The sequence below is a fragment of the Sarcophilus harrisii genome, chromosome 1 (genome assembly GCF_902635505.1).
Source record: "Sarcophilus harrisii chromosome 1, mSarHar1.11, whole genome shotgun sequence".
NCBI classification, from domain to species: Eukaryota; Metazoa; Chordata; class Mammalia; order Dasyuromorphia; family Dasyuridae; genus Sarcophilus; species Sarcophilus harrisii.
The window spans coordinates 93,050,939-93,078,196 of NC_045426.1; the positions used below are offsets into that span (position 1 = coordinate 93,050,939).

Genomic DNA, 27,258 nt, shown 5'->3' on the forward strand with positions numbered 1-27,258 from the left:
GAGAGAGAGAGAGAGAGAGAGAGAGAGAGAGAGAGAGAGAGAGAGAGAGAGAGAGAGAGAATGCACTATTAGTGTTTTTGTGGAGGATAAAGTTGGCTGTCTCTTGAGTCCCAGGATTAGTGGATATCTCTTGGCTCCTCTTCATCAGATCCATAGGCCTTTGTCTTCTGTGAAACAAATTTCTTTCCCTCCATGTAATGCAGTGCCCTCCCAAATTTTCATAAGATTCATCTCATCTGACATTTCACTTTCAAAGCACACTCAGATATCTTGTTCTAACCCACATTTCTCTGCTATCTTTTCCTTCTCACCCAAATAATAATTTAAGCATAAGAATAAATAAAAATCTCACAAAATAATCCATTTAAAGAAATTTAAAGGGCTGCTGGTTTTCCTTATTGAGGGGAAGGACTGGGAACCAAGATAGTTTGTGCAGCAAATGTATACTTCTACCAAGCTCATTCCATTAATCTGGCCCCAAACTCAAGTGGAGAATTGCATCCTAACTAGGAAGATTCTTTGTTCCTTCCTGTATTTCCAGGATTCTGTTTCCCTCTCTGATTTGAAATATATATTTCTGCGCCCTGCTGCACTTATACAATAATAGCTAGCATTGATAAAGAACTTTGACGTTTGCAAAGAACTTTACCTATTTTATTTGATCCTCACAACAACCCTGAAAGGTGAGTACTATATATAGATGAAGAAACTGAGGCTGAAAAATGGTAAGTGTCTTGTCTACAGTCACACAGCTGGTAAGGGTCTGAGAAGGAATTGTATTTAGGTCAATCAGACTCCAAGTCCACTATTCTACTTACTGTGTCACTTATCTATTCCCATAGCAATCATAAAAGGGAGCTGAAGTAAGCAGCCTCTTATTCTGACATTTCAAATGGCTTGCACTATTTTTTGTCCACTAGTGATGATTTTGCCAACTCTTTCTACCTTGACTAGCCAGGCTTATGGACTCTTTGGATCTTAGCTGACTTTCTTATACTTGACCATTTAAACCACCGTGGACAACATAAACCTAAGCATTTCAGTCTAGTCCAATGTCTAAAGCCCCATGTGTCTTATGCTAGCATTTTTGGTCCCTATCAGACTTCTTTTTTTTTTGGGGGGGGGGAACATACTACTGGTTTGCAGTAGATCTATAATATTATCTCCTACTCCTTGGCTAAACACAAAATCTGTGAGAATATATATAACGATGACAGTATGTGCTATAGCTAAAATTAGTCAGTTGCCTAATATATACTAACAATCATCAGTAATCATGTTGAAGTGTAAGATGCAGATGGGTAGTATAAAATTGGGTGGGGTGTATAGTTATCCTTTGTGTATCATAACTTTCTCCATTGTGGCTTTGATATATCGCAGGTTGGTATAAGAAATTAAATGGGAATTTGGACAAGTTTTGCAGAAGCTGCAGATAACATGCAAAGATCCAGCAAATTACACAGAGCCTATTACCAAATACTTAATCCTTATTAATTTAATATTTAACCAAATTTTACAGTAAGATACTGTAGATACCACATAGAAGGAAAAGAAAAAGTTTCATAATTCTTCTGTTATAAAGGAAGGGCCAAAAAGAATTAAATGGATTTTCCAGATCATGAGTGCCATCCTTACCCCTTGCATTGTGGAAGGGTACTACATAATCATGAGTTTAACCAACATATCCTCACTGACTTACTGAAAATGTCTAGCTAATATTGTATTGTGACTGGTCTTCAATGGACTATATGGAAGTGATAAATAAGGCAAAAGTGATCCTATTTCTCTAGGTCTTCAAAGTGGAAAATATGAAGATTTTAAACCATTATGTTCTCAACTGAGATATAAGATATACATTTATAATGCTTAATTGTGCCAGGCCTACCTTTTCACACTGAGTTATAAAGCCTTCTCTTATCTTTAGCACAGACTTGTTGCATATTTTATAGGAATTGTGAAGATACAGTGAAATGGGATAGAGAATGTAGAAGAGCATTTCAGAGCTTAACAACTAATCTGAAAGCATTTATTGAGTGCTTACTATATTCCAGGCACTATGCTAAATGCTTGAGATACAAAGAAGAGAAAAGATAGTTTCTGTCCTTGAGGAGAGTACATAAAAAAACTTGGTTGAAAATAACCTGAATCAGAAAGCTTTAAATCTTTCCAAGAAATAAGCTTCTTCATGGTAGGGACTAGAAGTGAAGATGGCAAGGAGACTAGATAGTGAGGGACATGTTTTACAACAGTCAACTGAAGGAACTAGAGAGGTTTCTCTCCGGAGAAGAGAGGACTTATGGAATAGGTGTCATAGCTGACTTTTATTATCTGAAAAATTAACAAAAAAGAGAGATAAGACTTGTTCTGTTTGGCCATAGAAGGAAAGGCAAGGAGTATTAAGTATTAAAGAGGATGGATGATAAGTTTGATGTAAGGAAACATTTCCTACCAGTCTGCATTATGGAAAAATAGAAATGACTGACTTGGGAAGTTATTTTGTGAAGGTTAATGTCTCAATATTATTTGTAGGATTCCTGTTTAGGTGAAGGTGGACTAGATGATCTTTGAAACACTTTCCAACTTGGAGAATCTGTGATCGTGCAGAATCAAAGTCAGAAAACTGAGAAAATGTGAATTAGTATTAATTCATCTTGTCTGACTAAACAACATTTTAAGGATGCAATTATATATATATATATATATATATATATATATATATAAAATGATAATAATGATCATCACTTATAAGTGCTTTTGTGTTTGCAGAGAACTTTATACATATTTTCTCACTTGATCTTCACAACAATCCTATGAGGTAGGTGCTATTTTCATGCCCATTTTATACATGAGGAGATTGAAGATGAGACAGGGAAAGGACTTGCCTAGGTTCATACAGCTACTAAGGATCCGAGGCAGAGGTGGAACTCAAGTGTTCCTGAGTCCAGATTCCTGTGCTATTTGGCTTAACCATTTATAAGCTTGTTTTTACCTTCTATTTTGTCCCCACTACTTGGTAACTACCCAAGCAGCCGACTGTATTTCCTGAATAGAACATCATACTTTAGTCAGGGTCCTAATTTCTTACAATGATTCTTGTATCTGTAGTAGTTTGGGAATGGAAAAAGTGGAAAAACATGAAGAGGAAATTAAAATGCTACATTTGGCAAAGGAACAGAATAGTGAAAAAGAAACTAGCAGGACTAACTTTCATAAACGTGTAGACAACATCTTTATCTAATCAAAAGATGACACATACTGGGTGATGAGGGCTAAGCACACTGAATGGGAGTCAGGATGCAAAAATATTTTTGACAGGCTAAAATATTGGAATGAATTGAAGAAGTTGAAATTTAACAGAGCAAAAAGCAGAGTGTTCCACTTGACTTATCAAGTTCAAGATGGAGAAGTAAGTGGGAAAGCAATGTGTTTGAAAAGGATCTGGAGGTTTGAGTGGACTCTAAACTTGATATGAATCACAACATGATATGGTAAACAAAAAAAAATACATTAAGAAAAGGAGCAAGTAAATAACCATCTATTTGTACTCTGCCCTGGTCAGAATACAACTAGAAATTGTATTCAGATCTGCATTTCTAAGTTTAGAAAGGGCATTTTCCAACTAGATAATATCTAGAAAAGGGAGATAATGTCTAGAAAAAGGGCCTTGAATTCATGGTATGTAAGGATATGTCACTAAGCATGGTTGACCTGAAGACTGTGTAGGCAGGTAGACAGAATAAAAATTTAAAGGGCTGTTACACGGAGAAGAGTTTAGGTTTGTTCTTTTTAATCCTAGATGGCATAATTTGGAGCAATTAGATTATCAAAAAGTGGAATGGATTGCTTCAGGAGATAATAGGTTCCTCCTCACTTCAAATAAAGATTGGATAAATACTTGTCAAGTATAAAATACTGGAGATTCTTTCTTGTATGGGATAGACTAGAACTGGTAAATGAGCAAAGAATGATTCTTACATTTTAATACTTGATTATATTTAGAATTATTTTAAAAAAACATTCTTAGCTCAAGGAGCACACAGAAATGGTGATGGTGATATGGAGGTATTAGCCCATAGGCTACAATTTATCAACTCCTGAAGGTTGAAATCAAACAATATGCATCTATTAAGCATTTACTATGTGCCAGGCATATTGTGTATGTGCATCATATATACATGTGTGCGTATTAAATATGGGTGAGAAATATTCTCAGAGGTAAGGCACAATCAGGGTGAAAGTGAAAAAGGTGTCTTGTAGAAGGTGGGATTTGAGCCACATTTTGAAAAGAGCAAGAGCTTAACAACAGCTGAGAGGCAGAAGTAGAGAGGAAGAGCACTCCAAGTGCTCCAAGTGCTTCAGCTAATGAAAAGGTCAGTATCAACAGTAGAGTATTATGTGGAAGGAATAGCAAAAAGACCAGTGCTGTTGGATTTTGTAGTGCATGGAGAGAAATATATGAAGACTGGAAAAGTAAAAAAAAAAAAAGAGTAGGTTGTGTAGATTATGAATATCTTTAAAAGTCAAATAGAAGACTGTTTACTTGCTCCTGAGTTTCTGTTTAAGTTCTTTTCAACTTTGAAATTCACTGATTTTGTAAAAGATAAGAAGGGGGTAACAGACATAGGAATACTTCTGCGAACATATTTTTGGGTCATTTATGTTCTTCCTAGATTATTATATTTAAATACAAAACAAACACCAGGTTAGTAGTTGTATTACTTGGACCATCAAACTACTTCTTTCGATATGTTTCAAATTCTAGTCCCAAACAATAAAGATAGAGCACAGTCCAGGGGAAGGAGTACTAAACTTAACATCAATAAATCTAAGTTTGTATCCCATCTCTACTAACTTTCTGTGTGACATTGGGCAAATATCTACTTTGTTCTTCAGTTGCTTCTTTTGTCCAATGAGAGGACTGGACTTAGTTTCTTGGTCAATTTTTGTGGCAATCTGGCGAAATCTATGGATCCCTTCTCAGAATAGTTATTACATTAGGAAGAGGAAAGAGTTTGGGAGAGGGTGTGAGGAAGACAATGAGTTCATTTCTGGGGGCATGTTAGGTATTAGACATTTATGGATCATCAATTTAAAAATGTTTCATAGAGATATTAGAACTGGATAAATGGAGCTAAGAATCATGGGACCTGAGAAGATCACCAAATAAAATAATATATATGGAGTAGAAGAGATCTTAGGACAGAGTCTTTGTGGATGCCTACTATTAGTGAGCATGATTTGGATGAAGATTCAACAGAGATTTAGTCAGACAAATAGTATGAGAATGAGGACACATCTGCATCACCAAAAACTCAGACAGAAGAGAAGAGAAAGCAGAAGAGGGTGATCAACACTGTTAAAGACTGCAGAGAGGCCAAAAAGAATGGAGACTAAGGAAAGACCATTAGGTTTGCTAGTTAATAGATCATTGGTAACTTTGGAGAGAGCAGTTTCAATGTAATGATTAGGTTGGAAGTAAGATTTCTGAGAGTTAAGAGAGTAAAAAGAAAATAAGTTGAGGCACTGATAATTGACAGCTTTCCCAAAAAGTTTATCCACAAAAGGGAGAGCTAGGAAATGATTAGAAGAGATGGATGGATCAAGTGATTTCCTCTCCCCTCTTCTTCTTGGAATATTACTTAGTATATAGTAGATATTATATAAATGCTTGTTTCTTTCCTTTTATTCCCAGTACTTAGCATGATGACTGATACATAGTAAGCACTTAATGAACATTCATTATATTAATAATTTATATATCTATACATCTGTGTATCTACCTAATCTATCATAAAAATACTGATTTTCTGGTTTGGTTCTGAAAAGTATTTCTTTGACTATAGAGAGATGTGAATCACCATTTGAAGTTTTGGTAGAAAGGCAGTCCCTTTGCTACTTTTACTAAAAATTTTGAACAATCATTTTGGCTGTAGGGACTGGTACTTCTCATGGAAGGGGTGGGAGAATGAAGCTTTGTAAAGACAGTCTTGTGAATGGAAGGAATATGGCATATTTTTACCATCATTATGGAGGCACAGAAGTATAGTCAGATTCCTGTATTATTGCAAATTAGGAAATTGACAAAAGGTCCCACATTATCTTTTCCTAGTGGTTCTGGTGTTATGCATGAAAGCAGTTTTAAATGATATTAGATTTCAAAATACTAAACTTACTACGTATACCAAGATACTGACCAGTTTCCAAACTCTGGTTGATCCCATCCAGAATTCAGAAGAAAGATTTGGCATCAATATGAGCATCATAACCAGCAAAAGTTTATTATGAGAAAACTTGTGCTGCTATTCAGAGTCATGTTTCCAGGGGGAGGTGCTCTTAGTCTTTGGTCTTTTTAATTTCATTTTCATTTTTTAAAATTTTATTTTTAATTTATGGAATAAAATAAGTTTTTATATAACATAGTGTAATAAAAAGGTGATTGTAGATGAAACTCCAAATCTATTATGTGTAACTTGCTATTCCTTTTAAATATGTAATAATTATAATATAAATTTCTTTTCCCCCTCATTTTTCCCTCCCTTTCTGCTCTAGAGATGGCTGCCATTAGACACAAATATGTATATGTATACTTGCATTTGTCTGTTCTTTCTCTGTATGAAGATAGCATCTTGCTTCATAGGTCCATTGCAGTTAATTTGAGTATTAATAATACCAAAATAACTTAGTTGCTCTAAGTTGTTCTTAAAACAATATTGCTATTACTGTATGCAATGTTCTCTTGGTTTTGCTCATTTCACTCTTTATTATTTCATGCAAGTCTATTTGTGTTTTCCTAAGATCACTGAACTCATCATTTCTTATATCACAGTAGTATTACATCACAATTATATACCACAATCTCTTCAGTCATTCCCCAACTGGCAGGCATCCCTGAAATTTCCTGCTCTTTGCCACCACAAAGAAAGCTGCTATAAATATATTAGAATATATAGGTTTTTTCCCCTTTTTTCATAATCATCTTGGGAAATAGACCTAGCAGTGGGATTACTGGGTTAAATGGTATATGATGTTTAATAACTCTTTGGGCATAATTCCATAATCTTATTTTTAAAAATCTGTATTACCTGATTCCAGTGGCAATTATCTTTTAAATAGCCCCTTCTACTTTAATTTCTGCTCTTTAAGAGAACAATTTGTCTTGGGAGTCAGTTTCTAGGGGTTGAGAATTCTCTTAATGAAAGGTAAGGAGATTCGTATTTGCAGGGCAAAGACTCTGCTCCTTTTTTGAACATTTAAAATGAAGCTTTTCATCCAGGAAATACCTGATTGAAAGTATTGCATCCCCGCAGGACTTCTTGTTGTAACACTTTCTAACATTTGTGACCAAGTTTTCCATCCATGAAATTAGTGTCCACCTGTTAAACAAGGAGAGCAAGTGGTTGAACGCTAGGCACAAGAACACAGCAAATAGCACTAAACGGGACATCAATCTCTGAGTCTGAGATTGCCTGTGATGTGCAGATGATAGCAGGGAGATCCAAATATCTGGATTGATGTTCCTTATCTTGTGTCTACAGAGATCACTATATTGTATGGATTATAGCTTTGAACAGGTATGTGTTTGTGTGGGGGGAAGGCTACCTGGCACTTCTTTTGCCATTCCCCTGTGATGCACGAGTAAATATGAAGTGCTTGTGTACTGCTTCATGCTGAAAATTCTCTGAGATCTTAGGCTAAGAGAACCCCAAAAGACTGTCTTGTGTTGATCCTGTATCATAAGGTCGGTAACAGTAATAACACTGACACAACTTGATAATATTTTTCTAAGCTTTATTTTCTCATGCTATACCTGTGTCAGAAGTTCAAGGGCCCTGGTAGTCAGAGATCACAGGATTCTGATACCACCTATTGCTGCATTCTATTGCTGAACCTTAACAGGAACAGCAAGGATATATGCTTTAAGGAGCATTTTTAGTAAATCCTGAGCTGAATAAAATCTGAACTGGTCTCAGAGTTAGAAAGTTTTGAGTTTAAGTCCCACCTCTGCCACATATGGGATGAATGACCCTGGTCTAGTTGACGTATCAGTGCCCTAAACAACTCCCCAAGGTTATATATTATGGAGAAAATGACAATATTCACTGAGAGGAAGAAATTTAGTCACTTAGAAGCCTTTACATGAATGAAATCCCAGAGTTAGGTTTTTAAAAATCAAATATTTTTGATTGATTGGTTTAAAAAGTTAGAAACATGACTCTGAATAGCAGCACAAGTTTTCTCATAATAAACTTTTGCTGGTTATGATGCTCATATTGATGCCAAATCTTTCTTCTGAATTCTGGATGGGATCAACCAGAGTTTGGAAACTGGTCAGTATCTTGGTATACGTAGTAAGTTTAGTATTTTGAAATCTAATATCATTTAAAACTGCTTTCATGCATAACACCAGAACCACTAGGAAAAGATAATGTGGGACCTTTTGTCAATTTCCTAATTTGCAATAATACAGGAATCTGACTATACTTCTGTGCCTCCATAATGATGGTAAAAATATGCCATATTCCTTCCATTCACAAGACTGTCTTTACAAAGCTTCATTCTCCCACCCCTTCCATGAGAAGTACCAGTCCCTACAGCCAAAATGATTGTTCAAAATTTTTAGTAAAAGTAGCAAAGGGACTGCCTTTCTACCAAAACTTCAAATGGTGATTCACATCTCTCTATAGTCAAAGAAATACTTTTCAGAACCAAACCAGAAAATCAGTATTTTTATGATAGATTAGGTAGATACACAGATGTATAGATATATAAATTATTAATATAATGAATGTTCATTAAGTGCTTACTATGTATCAGTCATCATGCTCTGAGAGATAGGAGAACCAAGAGAGTCAGCACAATCACAAAAACTCAGAGATGACAGGGCATCCAGGATGGGCATGTGATCAGCAATGTCAAATACTACAGAGATCAAGAAGGATTAAAGTTTAAGAAAAGTTCCTTATATTTGTCAGTTAAAAGGTTACTGGTAACTTTTTTGTGAGCAATTTCGTTTGAAAACAGTTACCATATCATGTATGGTAATGTACCCATTAATTTAACAGGCATTAAGTGCTTACTATGTGCCAAGCACTGGGCTAAGTGCTAGGATATAAAGAAAAGAAAAAAAATACTGTCCTTGCTTTCAAGGAACTCAGTTTATTTAGAGCTGGCAAGAAGGCACGTGGAGAAACTGTCCACACAGAATATATAGTATTAATAGAAGGCAGTCTCAGAAGGAAGGAACCAAGATTAGTGATGGTAGTATGTATGTATGGGAGAACCAGGAAAGACTAAGTTTCATTTCTCAGATGCTCTTCCTGGGCAGCCTTCTAGGGAGAGCTGGCCTTTGTTGGGTAGGTGATTCCTGGTTGTAATTCTAGCTCCACTGCTCTCAGAAATGTCATATTCCAAGCCCTCTGATCCTTTAATGAAGAAGCTATTAGATCTTGTGTTAGCCTGACAGTGGTTCCAAGGTACTTGAATTTTTTTTCTGGATCTTTTAATATTTTTCTCCTTGACCTAAATATTCCAGAATTTGGCTAAAATATTCCTGAGTTTTCATTTTGGGATATCCTTCAGAAGGTGATCAGTGGATTCTTTCAATATTTATTTTATCCTCTGGTTCTAGAATGTCTAGAATCTCAGGACAGTTAAACTCTCCTTTCTCTTCTCAATTTTTCCTCTATTTCTCTTACTTGATTTTCAAAATTCCTTTTGATAAGTTCCATGGCCTGAGACCAATTCTTATTTTTCTTGGAGGCTTGGATGTAGAAACTTTAACTTTCTTATCTTCTAAGTGTGTGGTTTTGATCTTCCCTATCATCTTAGTAACTTTCTATGGTAAGAATATTTTTTCTGTTGTCTGTTCTTTTTCCTCATCTATTACTCAGCTTTTAAGCCTGTGTTAAAATAAGACTCTATTTCCGGAGTGGAAGATGCATTGTCCCAAACTTCAGGAGTTTTGGTGCAGCTGTTTTCAAAGATCCTTCCAGGAATCTGACCCTAAGTGCCCTTTTTTGCTCTAGAGCTGTGAGGTATGTCCCTGCTCCACTATGACAGTAAATTTTAGTGTATTAAAGCAACAGAATCCTCCTTTAGTGCTAGTAAAAATATTTCCTGTGTGCTGAGGCTTCTACCATACTATTGTTTGCAAAAAGTAATAAATTTTATATCCTTGCCTTTTAAATTTTTAAAATTTATTTTTCTTGTCAATGCTTTAGAGAACATTTTTAATACAACATTAAATAATAGTGGTGACAATAGATATTCTTATTTCACTCCTGATTTTATAGGGAAAGCTTCTAGTTTATCTCCACTACAGATAGAACTTCACTTTATAAAATGAACTTTTCAGTTATTTGCAGGATGGATTAGAATGAAAAGAAATGAGGCAAGGAGAACAATTAAGTGTAGCAATCCAGGGAAGAAGAAGTAAGGGCATCATTAGAGTAGTGGCTGAATGAGTAAAGGGAAGTCAGATGTGGGATATGTTGTGGAGATAGAAAAGTCATAAATTAACAATTGAGTAGACATGAGCTGTGAGTGAGACAAAGAGCTGCAGAAGACATGAAAATTGAGAATCTAGAAGACTGGGAGGATTTTGTATCTTGAGCAAAAATAAGCAAGTTAGGAAGAAAAGTGAGATTGAGGGAGAAGACAATGAGTTCTGTTTTGGACATGTTGAGTTTGAAATGCTAATGGATCACTCAGTTTGAAATGTCCAATAGGCAGTTTGTGATCCAGATTTGTAAATCAGGGAGAAAGCTTAGGACAGGTTAAATAGATATGGAATCCTTCAGCATAGAATGACAACTAAACCCATTGCAAATTAATTGAAATCATCAAGGAAGACTATATAGGGAGAGAGAAGAGAAGAGGATTCAGACTGAGGGCTTTGGAGTAAAGCTACAACTATAAGGTGTGAAATGGGTGATGGTCTAGCAGTGAAGAGAGCTCTGAGAGATAGGAGAACCAAGAGAGTGAGCACAATCACAAAAACTCAGAGATGACAGAGCATCCAGGATGGGCATGTGATCAGCAATGTCAAATACTACAGAGATCAAGAAGGATTGAAGTTTAAGAAAAGTTCCTTATATTTGTCAGTTAAGAGGTTACTGGTAACTTTTTTGTGAGCAATTTCGTTTGAAAACAGTTACCATATCATGTATAAATCTTCTCTAGGAAAAATATTTAGTTCTTTCGGATTTTATGCACGAGTTCTATTCTTTTCTAGCTTATTGATATCCTAAAATTTGTTTCTCTCCCTCAAACCAGGAGAATGTTAGAAATAAACCAGTCACCCTTTAGACATTTTTCTTTTTTCAATCTGTTCATACAAGCATAATTCTTTTCTACTGAAAATAGCACAACTGAAAAGCTGTCAGATGACCAAGCTTTTGAATCTTCTCCAAGCAATCGAAAAATGCAATGTCTCTCTCCTGATCAGCTAGCTCCCAGCAAAACCACTGCAGGATCAGCTGTATCAGCTGGAAGCTTCCTTTATGTCTATCTTAAAATTTCTTGTGACTTTCTACACTGTATACCCCATTACTTTCATTCTGTCTTACTAATGCTTTTCTCCTATAGTTTCTAATGTCTTAAATCAATAATCTTAAATCAACCTTCTTATATGCAGTGATTTGTCTCAAAAATTTGATCTAAAAACTAACAGTTCTTTCTGTGATTAATGACTCTGGCAGTATTTATATATTTTCCCCATGGTACCATTATTTGATAATTTTGTCAGTTATAACCTTGATAACAGCCCCCAAAATATGCTTTTAAACTATAATATTCTATAGCCATCATTTTCTTAATCATTGCTGTCTTAAAACAAGTCTTCTCCATAAATTCATCTGAGAGATAATTTACTATGGGTCCCTTAGAACAGTCTGTTACTTTTCAGCATTTTATTTAGATTATTTCTTCTCAAGTTGATTTTTAAAATAATTTTCCATATTCAAATGTTAATTTTTTCTGCTCCCTTTTAACAACCAAACTATTTATATAAAAAAGTATATCTTACCCTAGTAATCAATGTCTGTAGCTCAAGTAATGGCATAGTTCCTTGCTACGCAATTACCTCACAGCTGCAGGGACACTGGAACAAATAGCCATAGGAATTCATCTTTTGAAAGGGCATTCAGGAAGCATACATATGACACCAGCATAGGTCCTTATCCCTGTGTATTCTGATGTATTTAGATAGTCATGAATTGAGTCTGCCAGACAATTTAAGGAGACCATGGGATTGGATAATACCTGTATCCTGTCTTATTGGGTTTGGAAGCTCAGCTAATAAAGAATAAAGCATCATAACCTCCAAATATTGTATGAAAACCTCTAAGAATATATTTCCAGCTGGGAGTAGCTTAAATTCCATGGATAGAGTATAATAATGAGGAAACTTCTGCCTCTATCCAATTATAACCCTGAAAAAAAAAAACACTGAGAACAAATCTGATTATCATGGGGACTACACACCTTTTACTTGGAAACATGGCTATTCTACACATAGTGCTTCTTCTGGATGACTGAAAGTTTTTTAAGTAGTAATTTAAACTATGAATCTAGCAACTAATTTTTGGGGGGCATGAAATATCCCATGGTGAGAAAAAATGGGTAAAAATTGCAAGCACTTTAGACAAAATGGTCAAAAGGGATGCAAAGAATGAAACAAAGATAAAACAGTGACTCTTCTGACTTGAAAGCAATTGAAATACTTAGAAAATGTTCTAAATTCCACTGTTCTAGACCACATGCAGAGGTAATAATGCATCATTTTGGATGTGTCCATAAAGTTTATTTTGTGTACTTTTCAAATTTAAGAACTCACAAACAGGTTTGCGTAATTTGACATTTCAGCAAGATGCTGGAATAAAAGCTTTTGGAAAGCTTTTTGTTGTCTCTTTTAGTTACTTTTTTTGAAACTACTTTAAAAGAAATAGCTCCTTCATTTCCTCCTTGAAATAAAGGGAAAAAACCCAACTCACAAGAATGCACCAACATAATAACATGCCAAATAATTATTTACTGACAAAAAAAGCACAACAGTATTCTTTAAAGGCTCTTACTGAATATACTTTTTATTATAAAACAGCATAAAAGTTTGCAGTCTTGGAAAAAATAACTTATTTCCTTTTTCCTATGATAACAAACATTAAAGATTAGCAGAGTTAAGGCAAAATGATGCTCAAGAAACTCCAATGGTTCTCCAGGGTCCTCAGGATAAAATATAAAATTTTCTGTATTACAAATTTTTCACAATCTGGTTTCACTCTTTTATTCTGGACAGAATTATGTATTATTCTCCTCCACAAATATCATGTTCCAGCCAAACTCACTTTTTTGAGTATATCACCTACCTTGTTCTTTCCTTTGTTGTGTGCCTCTCAAATACATATAAAAAGGGAACTATTTTCTTGCTTGGAGGCTGGTGGAAATAGAGGCAGTTGTTAATTATTTTATGATTCTGTTAATAAAATGATACTTTGCTTGGAGACATATGCCTCAGTTTATTTTTTGAAGCACTTTAGGCCTCTATTACCTCATGCCTGGATTAATGAAATAATCATAAATATCATTATAATAAGAGCTAGTTTTATAGCACCATAGTTTCCCAAGATATTTGTTTATGTCACTTTATTTTACTTTCTTGACAATCCTGTGAGGTAGGTACTATTATTATTCCTCCATTTTATAAATAAAGAAATTGAGGTGAGGATAATTGAAATGATTTCTTGGATCACAGAGTTGTCCATTGTTTTTCAGTCTCCCTGTTTCACTGAACTGTGAGATTAATCTGCTGAAAACAACTGGATTATCATCCATTCAATTAAATTCATTAGCTATTATATTAAGGACCTTCTATGTGTTAGAAAATGTGCCAAATTTGCCAAATTCCGTGAAAACAAAGGCAAATATGTCTTGTATTCAAAGAAGTTACTTCCTATTGACACAGGAAACAAACTTTGCTTCTTTCTCACCATATTCTGGAGAAGTCCAAAAGGCCCATTTCTTAGTCTGATGTGTAAGAGTCTCCAGGACCTAGAATGGGTGGCGATATGTTTTTGGTACTGCTGCCACTATATGTTCACTGTCCTCAAACATACTTATTGAATTTTTCTCTGTGTGCTCTCTCTGACTTATCATAAACCTACTCATGTATTTTAAGAGTCATCTCAGATCTTCAGGAATATTGTGATTAAGGTCTACAATTTTCCTAAATGGTAATTCTGAAAAATCTTTTTTTAAGTAAATTTTTGATTGATTGGAGTTCCCTAGATTTAGTTTGACATAGGTCAGAAATCTTTCTGGTGTGGAAAAATTTTAACCTAATTTTTTTAGCCTACTTTTAGCCTAATTAAGCAAAATAAAACTCCCAAACCCTGAAGCTACCATCTGTAGTTTAGGATCAATCAGTCATTTATTAAGCATTTAGTTAAAGAGTTAACTTTGTGTGAAATACTGTGCTCCCAGCTCCTGAAGAGATGTGGTTTCTAAGCCAAAACGGTCTTCTACAATGTTTATTGTTCAAAGAATCCCATAATTTTCTTCACTATGCAATCCTTTGCTTTTGTGATGACCAACTGAGGATGGTAGAGAAGGTCAAGTAGTTTTGGCAGAAAAGGCTAATTACCAATTGGAAAAGATAAGGATCAGAGGCCAAAGATATTCCCTGCTGTTAGTTAACATTAGCCTAACACAATAAATGTTACACGTACTCAACCCCTAACTTTTTGCTTGTAAGATGATTTCAACTTTTATGAGCATAGTATCCTAGAAATGAGCTGTTTGGTTTTTAGCCAAATGTTTTTAATTCAGATCAGTGCAGTTTTTCTCAACATTTTCTCTTTTGATATCAATTACCTTATCTAAATTAGAAGTTGTTAGGCATAATTATTTCAGAATTCAATATTAATCAATATCTATATTATCTTTATAGGTAGAAATTGTTTTTCTTCTAGATGTAAAAATAGTTTTAAGTGTTTTGTTTTTGTTTTATTTTTAAATCCTGATTCAAAGAAATTTTCTAATATAGATTTCTGGTTTAAACAGCCATGAATTTATAGAATTATGGGATGAACTTGGATTTAATTTTTATATTTATAATACTTGTTCCCAGAAAGCTACTGAACTGTACTAATGGCCTTTTCATTTAAAATGACCTTTACTTCTGAAAGGAAACTTTCATCTAGGTTCCCAGGTGACAGAATTATCTGACTCCCAAGAGGATGCAACTATCTCAGAAAGCATACTTCAGCAGAGTCAATACTATATGTAACATATTTGAGAAATCCACATATATATCTGGCCTATTTTCAGAGTAGTGAATAAGTGCACTAAATTACAGACTTGTACAGTCTGGCATTACTAGGAGATTGTGGTGGAAGGGAATAAGGGACCATGTTTTATGCTAGAACTTTTATGATTCTGGGGTATCATTTCTGAGTAGGTATCCAACATTTTGAAGTCTTTATTTCCTGTCCAGTCCCTACTTGAGATAGCAATTTTCCATTCCTTGAGCATAAAATGTCCATCCTGTAGGACTTTTTTTATCTCATCCATTTCCCCCCATTTCTTAAATTGGTTCTCTCTACTAAAATCTTTTCATCTATCAAGGTTCCCAGCTCGTGGGTCAAAGTTCCCAATATGTTTTGCATTCTAAGATGTTCTTGTAATCTCTGGTTTATATTATTCTATAGCTGTGTATATAACTCATTCTTCCTACTACTTTATATTGGTAAAATCCTTGAGGGCAGGAAGAGGTATCCTTATATCCCCTTGCACATGGCACTGAAGACCCTTTCCATAATAGTTACTCAATAAACCTCATATAGAATCGTAGAATTTCAAGGTCAGAAAGGAACTCAAAGTCCTTTTAGTTTAGTTTATGCCTGAGTTCCCTTTACAACTTAATTGACAAGATGTCTTTATTTGAAGCTATATAAATGTCTTGCTACGCCCTTCTATGAAAGGTGCCCTCAGTGGCTCCCATTATCAGGATGTTTTTTCTATCCATGACTCAAAGATCTGTTTCTGGATAATTTCCACTCATTAGAGCTCTCACCTGGGGCCAAAAAGAACAAGTTTAACCTACTCTTCTATATAGTAGCCTTTCAAAAACTTGAAGTCACTATCTTTGTGCTCTTTACTCCCATCTCCCCAATTATTTTTGTCTCCAAATTAAACCTTCTCCGTCATTTCAAATGATCTTAATATATCATATTGATCAAAGGTCCTTAAGCATCTTAGTTGGCTTCCTCTAGATCCTCATCTGCTTAACAATTTCTTTCTTAAATTATGATATTCAGAATTTAATGATAACTATAGTCTATCCAGCATAGGATATACAGAGCTAATATTTTCCTAATCTTGGACACTATGCCTCCTCTATTAAATGCATTAGTTAGTCAATAAATGTTTATTAGATAACATGGGCCAGATAGATGGCACAGTGGGTAAATTGTCAGGTCCAGAGTCAGGAAGACCCTTTTTTACGAGTTTAAATCTGGCCTCTGATCCTTATTAGCTATTTGACCCTGAGCAAGTCACTTAACCCTGTTTGCTTCAATTTCCTTATCTGTAAAATGAGCTAGAGAAGGAAATGGTAAACCACTATACTATCTCTACTAAGAAAACCCCCAATGGGATCATAAAGAATCAGACATGACTGAAAAACAATTGAACAACTATTATGTACCTGGCACTGTGCTAAGTGCTGCTCATTAAGACACTCTATGACAATGTAAGCAATTTTGGTTACCATATAACACACATTGTTGACTCATAATGAGTTTTTGGTTTCTCTTTTTAATCCATTTCTTCAATTGAATTTAATTAAACTAATACAGAAAACTCAAAGGATGAGAATTCTCAGGAAATAAACCATACACTTTAGTAAGTCTATATTTTTCCTATTGTCAGATCAAATCTTCAGACTCCTCAAGGAGCTGGATACTTTCTGATAATCAGTCATACATGGATTCATGGTTCTACCATGTGACATGGATGCTATAGCATTTTGGGAAGATGAAGAGAATTCCTTTGCTCATGAACTTTCTCTTTCCTTATGTATCTCCCTCTCTATACTTTTCAGAACCAATACTTATCTACTTGATATTCTTCACACATCACTTTCCCTTTGGCTCTTGTCTTTATACCTTTGTATTGACTGTTTCTTCCACCTAGAATGCTCTCCTTCTAGGCCTTCTCCTCTTAGAATTCATGGTTTTACAAAAATTATAGATAATAGTCCTATTCATGGTTTTACAAAAATAATAGATAATAGTCCTATCAGCATCACTGATATGCTGCAAAGGTTTTTTTGTTTCCTAATGTATAAAACATCAAAGCAGGAAGATTTTTGGATTCTAATCCTTAAAGAAACAAACATTTATTTAACATTTATGTGTCAGATCCTTGGGATAGATACCAAGAAAAAAATCAAATAGCTCCTTATCAGTTAGTTGAATGTTCTCAAAATTAGAGAATCATAGAGTCCCAGTACCTTAGATTTCAAGGCTTCGGATGGAATATATTTGTTATTCAGTTGTCTTCAGCCACATCCGACTCTTCATGACTTCATTTTGGGTTTTCTTGGCAGATTTACTGGAGTGGTTTGCCATTTCCTTTTCCAGTTCATTTTACAGATGAGGAGACTGAGGCAAACAGGATTCAGTGACTTGCCCAAAGTAACATGAATAATAAGTATCTGAGGCTGAATTTGAACTCAGGTTTTCTTGATTTCAGACCTGGCTCTCTACCTACTGTGTCACCTCGCTGCCCCCAGGTTTGTGACACAAACCAGAACCAAGTAATCCTTTCTGCCATTCCAATGATATATTCATTCACCACCTTTGGAGAACATCTCTATTATGGACCCATTATCTCCCAAGAAGTTCATAGTGCTTTGGGATAATTTTTGTTTATATGAAACCTATAATCTGACTCTTCCTTTCTAGTTTTTCTTTCTGAGGCTGTAGCAGAATAAACTTATTCAATATGAAGACACTTCCAAAAGACATAGCACACTAATAGGATCCTTGATATAGAAGTGGATAGAATTTTAGAAGTGTTTAGACTTACCCCCTCATTTCATATGTGAGAAAACTCAGGCTTCGAGAATTTAAATGATTTGCCACAATGTCCCACAGATGGCAAGTAGCAGAACTAGGATTTGAACTCAGGGTCTAAGTTCAGTCTTCTTTTGACTTGCCCTGCAGCTATTATACCATTGGATCCACATCTAGTTCCCTTCACTGTCCTTGAACTGGATATCACTGATTTAATATAATACATTAGATATGGCAAGACCAATCTACTATTGTAGATAGTATAAATCTTTTAAAGTCTGAGATCCAATTTTTAAAAATTGACCAGTCTCTACTAAAAACTGCAGCTTTTCCACACCATTTATAGCTTCCCCTTATCTTGTATTTGTACAAAGTTCATTTATCCATATTACATAGTAATTTCCATCTAATTGATTCAGCCCATGATTTTAGCCTACCAGCATCTTTTAAAATTCTAACACCCAATGCATTTTATCTGAAAATTTGATATCTGCCATATTACTTTTTCTAAAATGGGTTAAAATTTGGACAAATATATGGTGGAAGGGATAATTGGTCATTTTTCTGGGGGACCTCATCCTCTATTTACATAGATCCACAAATAATTATTCTACTCATTCCAAATCTACCTGTCAGCCTAATACATTTTTTCTATCTTATCCATGAAAATAAGCCATCTAAGACACCTTATCAAACATTATTAAAAACTCTTATCAAATCCTAGGATGCTATCTATGTCTTTAGCATTTCTCTGATTTATAGTCTATTTAAATTTATACTCTCAAAAAAAAAAAAAACAGAAAAGAGGTTATGCTAAGTATGACTGTTCTTCTTAATGAAGTCATGCTGGCTTTGAATCAATACAAAACAATTTCATCTTCTTTCTCTAAGTCTCAAAATTAGAGAATCTCTGGAAGAGAATCTGGAAGAATCTCTGTATCTCAGTTTCAGTCTTAGAAACAGTCTTACTGTCTTTTCTCTCTCTCTCTCTCTGTCTCTGTCTCTCTGTCTCCCCTCTGTCTTTCCCTCTTCCTTACTTTTCCCTCTTTTCCTTTCTCTCTCTCTCTCTCTCTCTCTCTCTCTCTCTCTCTCTCTCTCTCTCTCTGTCTCCCCTTCTGTCTTTCCCTCTTCCCTTACTTTCCCTTTCCTTTTTCTTTCTCTTCTCTTCTCTCTCTCTCTCTCTCTCTCTCTCTCTCTCTCTCCCCTCTGTCTGTCTTTCCCTCTTCCTTCTTTAACCTTTTTCCTTTCTCCTCGCCTCTTCTCTCTGTTCTGTTCTCTCTCTCTCTCTCTCTGTCTGTCCCCTCTTCCCCTTTTTCCCTCCCCTTTTTTCCTTTCTCTCTCTCTCTCTCTCTCTCTCTCTCTCTCTCTCTCTCTCTCTCTCTCTCTCTCTTTCTCTCTCTGTCTCCCTGTCTCTCTGTCTGTCTTTCCCTCTTCCTTACTTTAACCTCTTTTCCTTTCTCTCTCTCTCGTTCTCTCTCTCTCTCGTTCTCTCTCTCGCTCTCGCTCTGTCTCTCTCTCTCTCTCTGTCTCCCTCTGTCTTTCCCTCTTCCTTACTTTTCCCTCTTTTCCTTTCTCTCTCTCTCTGTCTCCCTGTCTCTCTGTCTGTCTTTCCCTCTTCCTTACTTTAACCTCTTTTCCTTTCTCTCTCTCTCTCTCGCTCTCGTTCTCTCTCTCTCTCTCTCTCGCTCTCTCTCTCGCTCTCGTTCTGTCTCTCTCTCTCTGTCTCCCTCTGTCTGTCTTTCCCTCTTCCTTACTTTTCCCTCTTTTCCTTTCTCTCTCTCTCTCTCTCTCGCTCTCGTTCTGTCTCTCTCTCTCTCTCTCCTTCCCTCCCTCCTCTCTCTCTCTCTTTCTCTGTGTCTCCTTCCCTCCATATCTCTCTCTCTCTCTCTCTCTCTCTCTCTCTCTCTCTCTCTCTCTCTCTCTCTCTCTCTCCCTTCCTCCCTCTCTCCTCACAATCACAATTTCCTTAAACATTCTTTAATTTATTAGGAATCATGGAATTCGCCAGCTAGATATTTGAGTTCACTAATTCACAATCTGCAGTTCCTACTTTCTGTCTAATGGAGAAGTTGCATCGATCCCTAATAAGGTAAAGTTTCATTTTCTCCTTTATGAGGTAGGAGCTACTAGGAGCAAGGGTCACAATGAAGCCCCCAACATAAACCGTCACAAAGGCCGTCTCTTCCTGACTGGGTGGGGCTTTGGGGAAAAAGGTATAAATAGCCAGCACCGACCACTGAACTGGAGTATCAGCAGCAGGAGGATCAGGATCAATGAGTCTGAACCTCGGAAAGCTCCAGAAAACCGGTGAAAAATTGGGTATTTATGTGACTCAGGAAGTATCTGGCTTATTTGGGAACACACCGCTTACTGCCTCTCACTTTCCTCCATTTCCTCAGATTGCAGCCTCTGTTTCTCCTTTTTAGTGGCGTGAGACCTGATCCTTGGGTTAGACAAGATCCGGACGGACTTTCCTCCTCTCAACGTGGTTTATTTATGAAAGCATTGAGAGAAAATGAATGCTAGAGATGAGTGAGATGGGTGTGTGATTCATGTGCGATAAAAATTATTAGAATAGAAAATTATTAGCGATCTAGTGGGTAGTGACTTTATCTAGGGTCCATATAGTGATCTTCCTGTGGTAGAAATGAATAGAAAAGGTTTTTGTGTTTAGATTTAAAATAGGAGATAGTAAAGAAGCTCATCCCTGATTGGTTGAGGAAGACAGCGAATGCCTGGGGTAGAAATGAATAGAAAAGATGTTTGTGCTCTGCTTGGTTAAGGATGCTGCCTGATGTGGTTACTTCTCTGTGAGCGTGGGGGGTGGGGGTGGGAGGGATGCTACTAACATCTTTATTTTTTCCAGAATAGTTTCCTAGTTCTCCACAAGCAAGCAAGAAAAGTCAATTTGTAAAATAGCTGATAGAGAAGTTTGCCCTGTCTTCCTAACGTTGCCCTGTTCCTGCCTTTTGTCTCCTTCCCTAATAACTCTTGTTGTTGTTGTTGTTGTTATTCTTAGGTTCAACTCTGTCAACTGCTCCCAGTTTTTACCTTTTCCCCACTATCCTTGAGTCCACCTTCCTTCTCTTATCAAACACCCACCTACCTTCTTCTTTGATTCAACCTACCTACTCTGCCACCTACCTTTGATTCAATCTACCTACTCTGCCTAATTTTTCTTGATCTATGTTCAGCCATAATCTCAACTCTGAAAATTCAAGGATTAGTCAATTTATGAATGAATGGATGTAAGTTTGCCCCATTTCCTTGACTTTGAAAGCCTGTCCCTGCCTTTTGTCTCCTTCCCTAACTGTTTTTTTTTTTTTTTTTGGTTATTCTTAGGTTCATCTCTCTCAACTGCTCCCAGTTTTTACCTTCCCCCCCATCCCTGAGTCCTCCTTCCTTCTACAATCAAACACCTCACCTATCCTCCTCAATTCAATCTACCTACTCTGCCACCTACCTTTGATTCAACCTACCTACTCTGCCACCTACCTTTGATTCAACCTACCTACTCTGCCACCTACCTTTGATTCAACCTACCTACTCTGCCACCTACCTTTGATTCAACCTACCTACTCTGCCACCTACCTTTGATTCAATCTACCTACTCTGCCTAATTTTTCTTGATCTATGTTCAGCCGTAATCTCAACTCTGAAAATTCAAGGATTAGTCAATTTATGAATGAATGGATGTAAGTTTGCCCCATTTCCTTGACTTTGAAAGCCTGTCCCTGCCTTTTGTCTCCTTCCCTAACTGTTTTTTTTTTTTTTTGGTTATTCTTAGGTTCATCTCTCTCAACTGCTCCCAGTTTTTACCTTCCCCCCCATCCCTGAGTCCTCCTTCCTTCTACAATCAAACACCTCACCTATCCTCTTCAATTCAATCTACCTACTCTGCCACCTACCTTTGATTCAACCTACCTACTCTGCCACCTACCTTTGATTCAACCTACCTACTCTGCCACCTACCTTTGATTCAACCTACCTACTCTGCCACCTACCTTTGATTCAACCTACCTACTCTGCCACCTACCTTTGATTCAACCTACCTACTCTGCCACCTACCTTTGATTCAACCTACCTACTCTGCCACCTACCTTTGATTCAACCTACCTACTCTGCCACCTACCTTTGATTCAACCTACCTACTCTGCCACCTACCTTTGATTCAACCTACCTACTCTGCCACCTACCTTTGATTCAACCTACCTACTCTGCCACCTACCTTTGATTCAACCTACCTACTCTGCCACCTACCTTTGATTCAACCTACCTACTCTGCCACCTACCTTTGATTCAACCTACCTACTCTGCCACCTACCTTTGATTCAACCTACCTACTCTGCCACCTACCTTTGATTCAACCTACCTACTCTGCCACCTACCTTTGATTCAACCTACCTACTCTGCCACCTACCTTTGATTCAACCTACCTACTCTGCCACCTACCTTTGATTCAACCTACCTACTCTGCCACCTACCTTTGATTCAATCTACCTACTCTGCCTAATTTTTCTTGATCTATGTTCAACTGTAATCTCAACTCTGAAAATTCAAGGATTAGTCAATTTATGAATGAATGGATGTAAGTTTGCCCCATTTCCTTGACTTTGGCCTGTCTCCTTCCCTAACTGTTTTTTTTGGTTATTCTTAGGTTCATCTCTCTCAACTGCTCCCAGTTTTTACCTTTTCCCCCACCATCCCCGAGTCCTCCTTCCTTCTACAATCAAACACCTCACCTATCATCCTCAATTCAATCTACCTACTCTGCCACCTACCTTTGATTCAACCTACCTACTCGTGCCACCTACCTTTGATTCAATCTACCTACTTGCCACCTACCTTTGATTCAATCTACCTACTCTGCCTAATTTTTCTTGATCTATGTTCAGCCATAATCTCAACTCTGAAAATTCAAGGATTAGTCAATTTATGAATGAATGGATGTAAGTTTGCCCCATTTCCTTGACTTTGGCCTGTCCCTGCCTTTTGTCTCCTTCCCTAACACTGTTTTTGTTGGTTATTCTTAGGTTCATTTCTCTCAACTGCTCCCAGTTTTTACCTTTTCCCCCACCATCTCCGAGTCCTCCTTCCTTCTACAATCAAACACCTCACCTATCCTCCTCAATTCAATCTACCTACTCTGCTACCTACCTTTGATTCAACCTACCTACTCTGCCACCTACCTTTGATTCAATCTACCTACTGTGCCACCTACCTTTGATTCAACCTACCTACTCTGCCACCTACCTTTGATTCAACCTACCTACTCTGCCACCTACCTTTGATTCAATCTACTATTCTGCTTACTTTAAAAACACTATAATGCTACTCACCAATAATTTCTTGATCAATGTTCAGGTATAATCTCAACTATGAAAATTCAAGGATTAGTCAATTTATGAATGATAAATGTAAGTCTGTTCCATTTCCCTAATTTTGCCCTGTTCCCTGCCTTTTTGTCTCCTTAACTCTGTTTTTGTTTTTTGTTTTTTTTTTGGTTATTCTTAGGGTCATCTCAACTGCTCTCCTCTTTTCCCCCACCATTCCTGTGTTCATCTTCCTTCTACCATCACCCACCTACCTTCTTCTTTGATTCAGTCTACCTACTCTTTGATTCAATCTACCTACTCTGCCTAATTTTTCTTGATCAATGTTCAGCTGTAATCTCAACTATGAAAATTCAAGGATTAAAGTCAATTTGTGAATGAATGGATGTAAGTTTGCTCCATTTCCCTCACTTTGTCCTTTTGTCTCCTTTCCTAACTCTCTTCTGTTTTTTTTTTTTTTTTTGTTCTTAGGTTCATCTCTCTCAATTGGTCCCACCTTTTCCCCCACCACCCCTGAGTCTACCTTCCTTCTACCATCATATACCCACCTACCTTCCTCTTTTTTTTCAGTCTACCTACTCTGCTTACTTTAAAAACACTAGGCTACTCACCAATAATTTCTTGATCAATGTTTAGCTGTCATCTCAACTTTGAAAATTCAAGGATTAAAGTCAATTTGTGAATGAATGAATGTAAGTTTGCCCCATTTCCCTGAGCCCTGTCCCTGCCTTTTGTCTCCTTCCCTAACTTTGTTTTTTTTTTTTTTTGTTTTTGTTTTGTTCTTAGGTTCATCTCTCTCAGCTGCTCCCAGTTTGTTGTTACCTTTTCCCACCATCCCTGAGTCCACCTTCTACCATCAAACACCCACCTACCTTCTTCTTTGATTCAATCTACTTACTCTGCCTAATTTAAAGAATGCCACTCACCAATAATTTATTGATCAATGTTCAGCTGTCATCTCAACTATGAAAATTCAAGGATTAACATCAAATTTGTGAATGAGGATGTTTGCCCCATTTCCCTAACTTTGCCCTGTGTCCTGCCTTTTGTCTCCTTCCTTAACTCTCTTGTTTTTGTTTTTGTTTTGTTTTGTTTTGTTTTGGTTCTTAGGTTCATCTCTCAACTCTCCCAGTTTTTTACCTTTTCCTCAACCATCCCTGAGTCCACCTTCCTTTCTCATCAAACACCCACCTACCTTCCTCTTGGATCCAATCTACCTTCTCTGCCACCTACCTTTGATTCAATCTACCTACTCTGCAGAAGGCCACTCACCAATAATTTCTTGATCAATGTTCAGCTGTAATCTCAACTATGATAATTCAAGGATTAAAGTCAATTTGTGAATGAATGGATGTAAGTTTGCCCCATTTGCCTAACTTTGCCCTGTCCCTGCCTTTTGTCTCCTTCCCTAACTCTTTTTTTTTGTTGTTTGTTCTTAGGTTCATCTCTAACTGCTACCAGTTTTTACCTTCCCCCCCATCATCCCTGAGTCCACCTTCCTTCTATCATCAAACACCCACCTACCCTTCCTCTTTGATTCAATCTACCTACTCTGCCTAATTTAAAAACTCTGGAATACCACTCACCAATAATTTATTGATCAAGTTCATCTGTAATCTCAACTATGAAAATTCAAGGATTAGTCAATTTGTGAATGAATGGATGGATTCCAAGATTTCTCCAAAGATGATAGTCTAGACACCATTTAAAACCAATATAAAGTATTTTTGACTAAGGACCAAGAGCAGTAAACATAAAAGATACTTTCCCATGGAATGCTTGCTCATCAGTTGGAAGACCTTATCAAGATCATCAAACTCCTTCTCCAGGTGTTGGCTGTTCCTCACATATCAAGATGTTGCATGTTCCTCTTTGTGATATTTTTGTATATAATAAACAGTTTACAAAACCTTGCTAAGTTCCAGTAGTTTTTCAAAAACGCTTAGATAACAGTCATTTTCAGAGCATTAAATTTTTAGCTTTTTTTTTTAAACACTAGCTCCCAAGCCTGAAAGACAAGGGTCAAGTCCTGACCCTAGCAACAATGGCTTGTGATAACATGACTAGCATTGGTCACACACCTTTTACAGAGCTGTCTTGGAGAAGCTCTTTTCTCATGACTTGAGAAATGGAAATAAGATGTTTGTGGAAACAATTTCAAAATTCAATTGATAAATCAATATAAAAATGCAGCCAATAATATAGGAGAGCATCATGAGCTACAGGCAGGTCCAGTGGAATGTCTATCCAATGGAGTTTAATAAATTCCCTTATTACAATTAAGGATGAAGTCCAAACTCTGTTGAAACTGTAATGCCGGAGAAACTGAGGCAGGAGAGATTAGAGAGTTTTTAATATTTTATTAATTGGAGAGTATACTTGACTGGACAGGACTCTCAGACAAAGATATACTGGGACCAAGGAATCCATGTTGGTCCCAGGGGGACCATGGAATATGGAGAAGACTGTCATCTCAAAGAATCCAGTGTCCAGCATCCAGAAGCCAGCCTCCAGCAATGAATCGGAGAAACCCAACTTCTTAAATACCTTTTCTCTAAACAAAGGAAGGGGTAAGTAGTATGGGAAAACTTCTGTCAGGATAGGGGAGGCCATAAATCCTAAAAACCCAGAAACAGGATGTCTGACAGGAATAAAGATATCAGTGAGGTATCTTGGAGGGATATTGTAAATTCTTGAGAATAGGAGAGTCAGGAGGTCCACTCTCTTGTTTATCCTGCTTGTGCTAACAATTTATAACCTTAGAGCAAATGGTTGTGCATTTATTATATACAGTGCATTTAGCCAGTGCATACATACATAAGCCAGTGCATTTATTATATACATATAGTTATTATATATGAATAGAAAATCATGAAAATATGTTCCTGGAGACTTACAACATATATACACACATTTATACACATACATATCATGAAAATACATATCCCAGTGGAGATATACAAGATATATATGCATACACATATGTACATATGTTATATATTACACATACATTATGGAAAAGGGGATTTCCAATTCAAGTACCTAGAGACTGATATGGATTCAAATTAAATCTGGGGGCCCTTTTTACTTTTCAAAGCTCATATATTATAAATATTAAGCCATTTCAATCTCATTTTCCTAAAATCAGGGGAAAATGTACAATAAAGAAACTAGGTCATACAATATAATATAGATAGCAGTTAATCAGTATATAATACACAGATCATTATGTAACCTTATATTCTTATATAGATTCTCCATAAAATTTTCTTCTTTACCATGGTATATTAGTTTTGGAATATAACATGTCAAAAGTCTCTCCAGAATGCAAAGTCTGAAAGGAGGACTTCTTCAACCCCTTCTCTTTATCAGCCAAGCTCCTTACATCTCTTGACATGAATATAACAACTTTATGTAATTCTTCTGCCAAAGACAGTTGTATGTGTGCAATATACATGAACATACACATACATTTATATATGTATACCTATGCATGTACACGTGTATATGTAACAGTCTGATATACACCTATAAGTACATCTTTTATATTTATATAGGTACAAATTTTTATATCTATATGTATATATTATATATATGTATGCATGTATGTATACAGACACACACACACACACACACACATACCAATCAATCTGTAATCTGGTATATTCCCTGCTAGATTAGCAGGGCTACTAGCTATGGCTTTTCCTGCATTCTTAACTCTTAGCATTAATGATTCAGGAGTAAGGAGGGCTGTTGTAAGGACAGAGAAGAAAGATATTAATTTCATTCTCTAAATTTTCTATATACAGCCTGGTTTTCAATGTGAAGATTTTATTTCTTATTATTGAGCT

General features: G+C 36.4%; 2 long non-coding RNA genes across 4 annotated transcripts in view; one reads left to right on the plus strand and one right to left on the minus strand.

The window, feature by feature from the left end:
* The window catches only part of LOC116422543, a 35,876-nt gene extending 23,708 nt beyond the window's left edge, over positions 1 to 12,168 (minus strand). Inside the window, exons 1-2 of the long non-coding RNA XR_004233212.1 lie at positions 12,026 to 12,168; positions 7,281 to 7,373 (exon numbers count right to left, since the gene is read on the minus strand). This is a non-coding gene — a long non-coding RNA (uncharacterized LOC116422543). The remainder of the gene's footprint in view (positions 1 to 7,280; positions 7,374 to 12,025) is intronic.
* Positions 12,169 to 20,314: 8,146 nt separating this feature from the next.
* Positions 20,315 to 25,320, plus strand: LOC116422545. Of its 3 annotated transcripts, none has more exons than XR_004233215.1 (3): positions 20,315 to 21,769; positions 21,862 to 24,760; positions 24,847 to 25,320. It is a non-coding gene; the product is annotated as an uncharacterized LOC116422545 (long non-coding RNA). The 3 variants fall into 3 exon arrangements; XR_004233216.1 differs by having other exon boundaries at positions 20,315 to 21,322; positions 21,417 to 24,760; XR_004233214.1 differs by having other exon boundaries at positions 20,317 to 24,760.
* Positions 25,321 to 27,258: the final 1,938 nt, after the last annotated feature.